Here is a 12,044-nt window from a genome sequence, read left to right as displayed (position 1 = left end):
TTCGCGTCCTAATGTTTCGTAATTCTTTTATTGTATCATTATAACCTCATTCCTTCTGAACCGTATATCATTGGGAAATCTTTGAATTTTGCGATTAATTTGATATATAATAAAACACTCGTGCTTAAAAAATATATATAAATGACTTTGTTTGGTCGCGAACTTAGTTGCCAACCTATATGAATAATACATTATTTCATTCATGTTTTCCAGGATCTTTTTGTGTAATTAGATTTCGACTCGGACGTCAAATTATTTCCATTAATGATTCCCAAGCAGCTTACACGAATTCGCAACCCATTAACGGGTTACAGAAAATCGGTTACCCGTAGCCAAACAAATTACAGAGGATTTCCATACGATGGTAATCAACTTCGGCAAGAACAAATTATCCGCGTCGGATAATTATTATTCGCGGGTGAAACTCGAAGGTATGTATTCGTTAAAATTCGACGGTCCGCCCACTTCGGGCGTAATTATTCAAACGTTGATATTCGGAACTATAAACGATCTCCCGCGTGATCAATATGCCAGGCTCCGTAATAAATGATAGAAACGACTAGTTAATGAGTCTTTCGTTAAAATATCGCTCCGCGAGCGAGACCAGGGGAATACGTGTTGACGCACAATGTGTGCGCAGACACGGGGCTGTAATACCCACGAAATTTGCGCGCACGTTAATTGACTTGACTGTCAGACACCGCCCCGGCGAATTTTGCTACCGAAAAATAGCAGATAATAAAATTCCGGTGAAAACTGATCCTTTCATCGCGATCGCTCGGACGAAACGGGGAATCACTAGTACGGCAAACAACACGGGTAAATATTGATACTAAAAAATGCCATCGTCGGTACGATGGTTTTAATAATTTCCGAGATACAGCGCAGCCGGATTTGTCGGCGGCGATTGAAACAATTCTTTTTTTTATTTCCCGGCCGGACGCGGCCCGCCTGTTCTTGAACAAATATCCGATGGTAACAGCTGAGAGCAATAATTCAGAGGGATTTCTCCGAAAACAAAAGCGTTCGTTTCTGTCCAGTCGCATATTTTTATAGAAATTTGTTAATCGACGCGAGTGAGAAAAGTTTTCCATTGAGACTGTTTGATGACGTATTGATTGTTTGAATAATGGCAAGTATCCAATGGTAACAGCTGAGGGTAATAATTAAATTACCATAATTGGGGAAAATGTTTCATTGTTTTATGGTAAATTGATACTTTCAATAATGGACAAATATCCAATGGTAACAATTTTAAACACAAAAGTAAAAGCTTCATTCTGTTGAATTCCATATTTTTATAGAACTCCCTTGGTTGTTTTATAGTAAATTGATACTTTCAATAATGGACACATATCCAACAGCTGAGAGTAATAATTCAAATAAATATTTCGTACAAATAAAATTCTGTCGATTCTCATATTTTTATAGAAATTCCTTAGTCACCGTAATTGAGGAAAATGTTTCGTTGTTTTATAGTAAATTGACACATTCAATAATGGACAAATATTCAACGGTAAAAATAAATGCTGTGGGCTTTCACATTTTTGTAAAAACTCTATTGTCTTACGACAAATTAATAATTAGCTTGATAATTATTAGATTCCAAGATTCCAAAAATATCGGGTCGAGTCGGGACAATTTATTTCGAGATCAGACGGGTCCCGAATGTGTTTCGGGTTTCGTTCCGACCCGACATTTTCGGGTTCCCGTCTACCTCTACTAATTATGCATTCGCTGTTTCTGATATGGTACAATGCACAAACTTTCGTTTCACGTTTTCCACGTGCCGGGTACAGGCGTATCGAACGAGTTCGCCAAACACTGCCCAATTAATAATGGTACCGTGGATTCGATTTGATCAAACATTTCGCCAAAGCCCGAACCTTTGTCGAGAGGCGTGCCCTGGGAGTCTCGATAGCAACCGGTCCGGCATTGAAATATTTTTTACTTCTCTCCTGTGTCCCGTGCTTCGACGTTGAAATACTCTCTTCCCTCTCTCTGTGTGTGTGCGTTTCATAATGCTCGATTCGCAACGCTGGCAAACGATGTTAAACGCCGAGCGAATCGTACCCGGTTCCACGCAATTTTTCCTCGGCACGTGTACACACACGTCGATTACAATAATGGATTTACGATCTGCGTAATCCCGATGTACAGCTTTCATCAGGTATCGGCATTTGAATGAAAATAGCAAGGGTTTCGGTATTTCTCGTCGAAACATGAATTTGATAGCATGCAACACATCGGCGATCTAGAGATCATAAATTAGCTAGCATGAACCATGATGTCCCTGATGAACCCTTTGTAGTCAAAATTGTTCACATAAAGACACACTTACTTGCTTTGGGGAAAATAAATTTATGATAAATTATGATATTATCAGCAAATACGATCGATAGAAGAAACATATTTAATATTTAAATGTGTAGTAATTGATTAAATGATAATATATTTAATAATGTAAACAATATTATAAATAGACTGCGGATCTTTATGCAAAAAAAAAAATATTCGCATTGATTGCAAGACACAGGAGCCAAATAAAAATTGTTGTTGTATAAAATTTTTGTCCAACTCTGGTAGCAATGTACTGATTACAAAGATTTTTGATCGTACAAGAATTTTTTGGAATTTCAGTATTATAATAATTTCAGTGACGCCTCGGAAGGAACAGTCGAGTGCAATGTGTTAAAATGCAATCGCTTTTATTATCCAGTCGGGCAACTCCAAAATGTTTGTCGAACATTTTGATTAATTCAAGGGGATCGTTTGTACCCGATTCGGAAGGTCGCGTTTCCATAGACATGAACGATAACGTCGTCAGTCTTCTACATGGGGATCCGCGATGTATCTGTTAATTAACCGTCCTGAGGACCTTCCACTCAGCCGACAATTAATAATTTCGTCCTCGACTCATTAACAAGCTATTTCAACGTAAACATACGGGAGGGTGGAACAGTGATCTTCGGTGGCTGGGTGCGGCAATGGGGAACAAGCAACCGAGCAAGCAACCGGGCTATGTACGCGCGCCAGTAAATCAAGTTCTATTCACGAATTCCGATTGAAACCTCAATCAGACGTGATTTGCGCTAAAGGTACGGTTCGGCTGGCCGACAGAGATAATAGAAAACGCGTAGGATACGAGAGGGAGGAGGACACACCGAGGGAACCCGGCGGATGTAAATTGCCGTGATTGACTGGATTCACGGAACACACTCGGTTCCCATAGGTTCTCCATGGGAGAGAGAGCCTCGCGATGCAACCTCGCCCCATCGAATCGTACGCGCGGTTATTTGCAAACCATCCGATCAACGGACTCGGGAAGACTTTTTTTTCAGCCCCCGTATCCTCACATCCGGGGGAGAACCCCGCTCCGCGCTCGAGCCAGATTCGATTTGAATTTTACTCGGCGACGCGTGCACGGGAACGTCCACAAACACGGAAAGAGGACAACGTCGTTTATTCCGATTTATTCGACTGTGTTTCCGGCGCTGTAACAAGAATTTTCTTGAGGCTACAACACGAGATAAAAGGAGTGTTACATGCTGATCGAACGGCTCGATTGTTATTCATTCAATTTTTTCGTACACCGTTCGACGGATTACATATTGGAAATATTGAAGACTCGTGAAAGGTTAATCGTATATTCTTTATAGGTTCGCGCGCGTGCTGCTCGTTTACGAACAAACAATCAAATATAAATACAGGGTGTTCGTTTTAATTCGAGCACGAAGCTAAGAAAAAATGACTAAATAGGCTGTATATGGTTTCAAGAAATTAAATGTCAAACACATACAACTTCTAAAGGAATTTCAGAAACTTGCAGTATTTTCACTTTTTATATAGACGTTTATGAATGAGACGCATCCGAGCAATTTTTGTTCAGTTTTTGATTCCTCATAAAATATTTCCGAGTAATTCACCGCGTCCGGCACATTAAGTAAATACAATTGCAGCGTACAACTTTAAGCTTTTCTGCGCCATTTACCTTAAACCAAATCACAGCCGTCGCCTGTGCGCGACATTGCAAATTAACGAAGCGTGACACTCAAATAAAACAACTGCAATAAGGTGCGAGAAAGGGTTCACCCACGAAACTCGCGAAAACTGTTCTGGAAAGTTTATTTTCAGTTGCTGCGGACCTCCGGTACTTTTAATTAATAGCGGGGCCATGGTTAGGCTCTGAATTTGATGAATTCCTTCTAGTTTGTTTTGATAAGTGAGATTTGGTCATTCTTAAATGTCTGAAATAAACATATCAAATCTAGTGATAACACAAAATGGGAAAAGCTAAAAATGATTGTCTTTAAACGTGTACACTAAATATGTTAGGTCTAATTAGAACAGAAAAGTGGAAACAGCTAACAATAATGTAAAGTAAAATAATGCAAATAGCATACATAAAAAAAATGTTAAATTAAAAATAGAATGGATTATTTTTACAGAACTATGGAAAACGTATTGATTATTTATAATCGGTGTTTAAACTTTGAAATATTATCTGAAAGAATTTCTGTGTTAATTGCAATACTTGCCGAAAATTGGAATGAAAGAGTTGACCTTTAATCACTGTAGCGGTAGATAAGATAAGGTAGACAGAAATTTGGTAATGATAACGGAATCGTATTTATTGAATTATTGTGTTCGATATATAATACCGGTTTATACATATATTCCAATCTGCAATTCAAATTCGATGTTACAAATCAAACATTCAGTTCGCTAAAGCAGAGATTCAGATTCAATGTTGATCAATGTAATTATTCATAAAATATAACAAGCATCGCGCTTCGGGAATTATTAGGTTGTTGCATCGTTGCATGTTTTGTTTACCCCTATATTGATTAGCATCTTTATTCAGGAAAATGACTAATTATCGTGATTAATTAGGTATATCTCAAACTAAACTGGGAAATCTACATATACATGAAACAAATTACAGGTAACGGTATACGTAAATGAGATACTCAAAATCAGCTACTGCATTTTATCTCTGTATAAATCATATTTTTTACCACGGTTATATTAACTTGCCGTGTTGTTGTTGTATGCGTCAAATCTTCTAATCGAATTTTAAACCCCTTCCCATAGTCCAATCTTGCTGAAATTTTGTATACACACTTGCTTCCGATGACAATAAAAGTAGAAAATAAAATATATAAAAAAAACTTTTTAAAAACCATACTTATTGCACGAGATGCTTTCGTGGTAAATGATTAAATATTTAATTTAATAGCGGAGATATTATAACATGAATCGCATAAAATTCAAATAAATTTAATCTTGTTATTTTTATAAGACATCATGTATCGGCTACTTTTAGAGCTCGGTAGGTTTAGTTTTAAAGTATCAAATTTGTAGAAATGCTGCGAAGTGGTGAATTGAATCTGTGAAAGGATAAATTTGATTTGCAAGAACCTGAAAATTCCAAAAAGGTGAACGCGAATCTGCAAAAGGATTAATTTAGAGTGCAAAATCGGGCGGCGAAGGGGGTGGGTTTTCATGAACCAGCGATCACGAGCAGGGTTAGTGCGTGTGGCGCGAACGTCGTCGCGAGCTGTCATCGTAGGTGCAGGCTCGTCTTTTCATCGTTATCATGACGGCGCAGCGTGGCCGAGAATGCACTGGCGGCGGCGGCGGTGGCTGCGATAACTTTCCACGTATGTCCCTTTAATCGCGCCCGCGACCAGCCATTCATCACCGTGAAAGCTTCTCGCCGCCCGCGCCCGCACCAGCACAATCGCTCGCCTAAATAGATGGAGAGCTTCTGTGCGCCACGCCACGGCCACGATGAATGCGAACGTCCGCCATAAAGGCATCGGCCGCCGATCGTAATCGCTGCGTCGAATCCACGCGAGATGCACCTGTTCGGGATTCTAATCGCGGGCTCCGAACGGCCCGAAAGCCCGAGCCAAAAGTGGATTGGACCGGGATGTCCGATGAGAGCTTGTTTCAGCCGCTCCACCTAATCAAACGCTGTTTGCTGGAATGTCTGCTCTATCAGTAAATATCAGCTCTTTAGTCTGACCGACTCTGAACCGATCTCGCAAGCTCTGCAGATTTTTAATATAATCATACACAGGGTGCTTCACCTAAATGTAACCACCTAAATAGCTGTCTTCACATAACAAATGTTTCTAACGTAAATCGCGGCACAAGGTTAATACAGCCTTTTAATCTCTAGGTCATTTCTTTCGTTTACAAGGTCGTCGATATTTTTTTTTTGTTATAAATGTATATTTTTCTCCTGCATATATTCTAGTTAATATTAAGACGCGTTCAGACAAAGTTACTTCAAATGACCTCGGGAACCACCCTCGTCAAGAAAGATCATTTTCTGGGGCACCCTGTACATATATCTCATTTTAATCTAGCCAGATGCAGGCGTGTGATTGACGAATCATTAAGTTTGATTTTTCGAAACGTCCCGAGCAGAACGATTTCATCTGGCATTGTTTGAATTTATTTTCACAGATAAAATAAGCTCCTATCGAACTTATCCGAAGGCTGGACAGGTGCAAGAGTACTCGATATATTTTTATAAGTACTGTATTTCAATACATATTGTTTTATACTATGTATGTATTTCTATAAATTTTTGCATATTCAATTTTTTTCATATATGGATGAAATGATACGAAAATATTTTATTGTACGTTTCAGGCATATTTTTCAACCTATTATGGAATCATGCCCCCATCTCCGATTAATGCTCCATGTATCTTGCATCCGGATGATATGAAAAACATTTTTATTCCCGTAAACACTGTGTACATAAAACGGTATACATACATGTATGTATATTCTACATTCTGATCTTTGATTCCGTTTTATCCGCCGAAGGCCTTTCCCAAAACGAGCCATTAAACCCTCTAACGAACCGCCAGCGTGCAATCAACTGATCCGATGAATTCTCGCGGGTGCGTGCACCCTTTTGTTCATTTTTTTTCGAACGTGACACGCGCTCGCTCCAAAATGTCGAATTGTTGTCGTTAGCGGCAGAAGAATCACAACGAGCTAGACACATTGTTATCGTTACAATGTTACGAAAATTACATACTATTTTTTGGTTTCGATCCGTAACAACTTTTCATTGGAGCGCAGCGTTTCTCGCATGCCGTCAACAATTTGCAATAACCGAAATGGCCGAAAAACTACTACCGTTATTTCATTTGTAGCTCCGCAAATAGTACGAGTCCACGATCTGTTAACTATTGGGTTGGCAAATAAGTTCGGTTTTTGTGATTTATTCCACTCTAAAAAAACCGAACGAACTTATTTGCCAACCCAATAATAACTAAACCGCGGATTTATGTACAAAATAAAAATTGTCTACATTCATTGCAACATACAGGAGCTACATACACATTTTTTTCTTTTCTTAATTATTTTATGAAGTCCAAAATAAGGAAATAGTATTTTTAGATTTTTCTAGTATTTTCATTATTATGATTTTGATCTACTCATTTTTGCCGTAAACACATAAAATCCGCGGTCTACTTATTTTGACATACGTGTTTTCTTAATTTTTATAGTAAAAATCAATTGAAATACTGTTACTGCAAAACACCTGCCCCGTAACAATATTTTTATGTTATTTTCTAGTTACATTATCTTACGGTTTTTGTTATATTGATTTTATAATAAAAACCGCGCAAGAACTTTCTTTCCGACCTAATAGTTTTAGATACTTTCTGTCTTTTTCATATTATTATTAACCCTCTCCGTGTTTTCGTCAAATATATTCAACATTATATGAATGCATTTGTTGAATGTTTTCTATAATGTTATGCACTTTGATTTGTTCGAATCCATCGCTGTAGATTTTTATTCAACTTAAACAAACCGGTATTTTAAACACACTGCACTTTCTCTAGCTTTTATTTGTATAGAGTAGAAAGTATGGACGCCATTTGTAGATTCGTGTGATTCCATCACATTAAAATATAGGTACATACTCGAAAAGACTATTACAAAAATTCTTATATTCCGTATAATTCCGTTCAGAACAAGAAAAATGTTGAATAATCATTTTTTAAATTGTTGAGGCTCCCATCTAATTTTCTATTAATCCTTCAAACCATAAACTCTACTAGTGCATAAATCTAGTATCGAGGTTCCGTGGTGTAGCGGTTATCACGTCTGCTTTACACGCAGAAGGTCGCCAGTTCGATCCCGGCCGGAACCATATTTTTTTTACGACGCAAATTTTAAAAAATCACACGTTAACCACATCTATGTCATCCAACTTATTCAGTTTCATTTTATCTGCCGCTTTTAGTGCTTTCACGCATCTTTATCCGAAGTTGTACAGGGTGTCAAGAAATTATCTGTGAAAACAGCGTGATTCTACGTCTTAGAATCGGGGAAGAGCTGTTAAAGCAGTTTTGTATAAAATTCACCTTGACAGAATCGATTGGAAGCATCTCGCGGGACGAACACCGCCCAAAGAGACGTCCGAATAGTTATGCAAATTCCGTGAATTTCCATAAAACAATTAAACCGAGTTTCCGTTGTTTACCACACTCGGTAAGCACGGCCTCTCGTCAACTCGTTCGAATGCGTCCTGTACACGTGTAAACGGCCCAAAACTCGAATCCCGGTCCCATTAGCGCTTACTGGGGCATCGTTTGCCGACGTAATTGTTAATTAATACGGCCACGGCTCGTTAGGAGTTCCGCGTGTATAATCGGTCCGAGAGATTCTCCGGTTCTCGGTTGGCGGAAAATTACTTGCGCCCGTAAAAAAACCTCCTCGTTTGTCGAGATTAATTCATGAAAATAAAAGCTTGCTTGTTCAAATAATTCATTGACAGAAAAAATCTTTATTGTATTACCCCTGACAGAAAACGTTTTATCAACATCGTAAATATGATTGTTGAAAGAATTGTGCGTTTATCAAAAACGATTAAATATTAATGTGAACTGATAAATACTTCTGTTCTTTTGCCTCAAATTAACGCTCTACATACTTACCATTATGTAAATATTATAAAAATATTTAAAATAGCACGAGAAAGTAATTTCTAATGCATCGAATAGATGCGACACGGTTTAATGAACAAATTTTTAAATTACCCGTCCGGTATTGATCACGATCAATATTTAAACATTAAAGAGAGTATAGAATAAGAATTGATTAAAGATGAAGGTTTAATTACCGTAGCCGAGAGGAAAGTCGTGCGGCAAGGGGTTAATGGTTATATGTAGCGGGAATTTGCATTTTGGCCAGTTCGTTTTATGAGATTCAAGATCACCGGAACATTTGTTTGCTGCCGTCGGACGAATATACGTTCGGAGCATGAAATTTTTGGGGTTATAAATGTCAGGACCACGGTAGAGTCGCGGATGCTGGACTCTGGTTAAGCAATTTGACAATGCAGAACAGCGGACACGCCTACGCACACGCGCACGAACACGCGAGCACACGGGAACACATGGGAGTACACGTACGCAGGTTTCGCTCGAGTAAGGCTAATAATTGCCTTAGCCGGCTGGAAATTCATTATCCGCAAGTTCGTTAACGACTATCCCGACCAGGACTAATGGATTCCGGATTACTCATGGAACCGAAGTACGATCACGATCATCTCGCGGTCGGTTGCAACCAAGAAACTATGTATGCGGGGGTGGATGAACTTTATTAAATTGAACCGGCGCAAACCGGGAATAATGCCTTTTAAAAACGGAAAATTATGTCACGAGGAGTCCGATATTTCATTCCTGGAAACGAAGGATCTTATCATTGGACGGCGGCTCTTTAGGTAAAATGAAAATTATTTGCACTGAGCAGAAGTCACATGGAAGTTTCATTCTTCGTTTTATAATTTAAAGCGGTAGACTCGTTTCCAGGATTGCAAGGATGCGGGATTCTCGATGGCGATTTTAGATGGCGTTTTTCAGTAGTCAAAAGTGCTAGATGGGGATCAATCTAGGCCGCGATCGCCCTCAAAAGTTCTATTTTTATTTTTAACAAGCTGTCAAACTACGTTAAGCTGTCAAACGACATTTGCGTACGTAACGAAATAAATTGTAATCGAAATTAACTAACCGGCGAATGTTTATAATGTCGATAATGCAAACAGACGTCGATAATGTAAATTTCTATTGAAATATTGATTAAAAGCTGCGAGGTTCTATTGAAATATTGATTAAAAGCTACGACGTTCGTTTTTTTGTTGTATCGAAATATGATTCTAAAAGCACTTTTAGTTTCTCCCGAATTTTCCATTTTTTCGTGATACTTCTCCAATTTTTCTTATCCTATAACCTAGTTCGGACTAATACGAACATTTTAAAAAAAGAATTAGCCAAATCGGTCCAGCCGTTGTCCAGTGATGCGCTTACCAACGAACAGCATTTGATTTTTATTTATATAGAATAATGCAAATTACGCCTCATAAACGTAAAAATAGGACTTTCTAGGGCGTTCACGGCCTCGATTGATCTTTTATCTAGCGTTTTTGACTACTGAAAAATCCCATTTCTGTATTATCGAGAAATGAGTACGCGAATCCCGCACCCTTGCAATCCTGGAAAAAGGAGTCTACTCCCTTAATCAGCTGAATCTAGTACATTCACATTACTAAATTACTTTCAAATCGGTACTCCTACCAGAGGGGTATATATACTTACAGAGTTATAGATAAGAACATGAGTGATGTTACCAGGTGAACATAAGTAGTCAGGAGTAATACGAAGAGTGGGTTCCTCACTACATTTCATCTCTGATTGTTAAGAGGAGGAAACGGCTGCGAGCCCTTGGGCGGTGGTGTTTTCACCATTGAAAGCAACATTACAACATTCTTGAATTTCTACAATCTATTACTGTTTTATATTTCGCACAACCAATTATCTTTATAAGCGCATAAAGATCCGCAGTCTACAGATTATTATTGACGTGTATTTTTTCAGATTTTTTCGGATTTTTCGAACAGTTTTAAAAGGATTGGGAATCTCAAAAAATTCAATAACGAGACACTGTTGAAATCATTGTTCACAATTTTTGTCAGAATGTTTTGTGTAGTGCATTTATGTTGTTGAAAAAAATGGGGATCAATTTTTTCGATGTTTCTTTACTTTTTTGTAGTTGCATTATGTGATATCAACGTTTTAAGTATGTCGAACTAAGAAGATCTAGATACATAGTATTCATGTTGGTGTTGGCATCGTTTGTCAGTATTCAATGTCGGTTTCCGTTATCAAGATAAATCTTCGGAGATCGCCTGTACAGCTTCGCGTTGATACAAAACAGGAAGATGCAGATTGATTAATAGACCGTTCTCCGCAGGCCAGGATTATCCTGAGTCCCCGCGGATCCATCCTGCGAATATCCCGGAAAATCCGCATTTTTGTATTAGGTTCGATGCGCCATGAAATAGAGGTGCACGTAGATAGGTAGGTATAGATCCGATAACCGCAGACCACGATAACCATGGGGCGTCTCGTGTCGCTCATGTGTTTCTGCGTGGATACATGCGACCGCGTACCTGCCTCGGCGTTCCCCTCTGTCGCGAACAATACTTTTTCCCGTTTTTCATTTCCCTTTTTATCCCGTGTACATTTTTTTTATTTCTAGACGACGACGACGGCGACGACGACGTGTACAGGGTGCTTCACCTATCATCGCCGACTGCAATATTTCCTCCGGTTTTTGGAGATTTTCTGGAAACACGTTCTCTACGTTCTCTATCTATTGATCTACGAAAATCCGACCTAGACGCGAGAAGAATTGGCAGAAAGATTGGGAGTCACACCAGACAAGATTTCAGTACATTTTATTGGGTTGGCAAGAAAGTAATTTCGGTATTTTAAGGTGAAACAGAGCCATTGTTCTAGCTTCCCGAAAAAGTTCAAATCGTATAGTACCAATATTTAAAAAGTTATCGTCTTTTTTAGAGCGTCCGAATATTAATCCTAGTCACTGTACATATTTATCAGACTCTGTTCTGTATCTTCAACACGAGTCTGGCACGATATGTATTGTAGAACAAGGGATTAAGACAAAAATATGAATAAACGATACAGAAAACAGTGAAAACA

General features: G+C 38.6%; 1 protein-coding gene and 1 non-coding gene across 16 annotated transcripts in view; one reads left to right on the top strand and one right to left on the bottom strand.

The window, feature by feature from the left end:
* The window catches only part of C3g (C3G guanyl-nucleotide exchange factor), a 116,578-nt gene that overhangs the window by 26,088 nt on the left and 78,446 nt on the right, over positions 1 to 12,044 (bottom strand). The window lies entirely within an intron of this gene.
* Trnav-uac (transfer RNA valine (anticodon UAC)) lies at positions 8,119 to 8,191 on the top strand. The gene has a single exon. It is a non-coding gene; the product is annotated as a tRNA-Val (tRNA).

This window comes from Lasioglossum baleicum, chromosome 1, assembly GCF_051020765.1.
Source record: "Lasioglossum baleicum chromosome 1, iyLasBale1, whole genome shotgun sequence".
NCBI classification, from domain to species: Eukaryota; Metazoa; Arthropoda; class Insecta; order Hymenoptera; family Halictidae; genus Lasioglossum; species Lasioglossum baleicum.
This window is presented reverse-complemented; position numbering and strand designations above follow the sequence as displayed.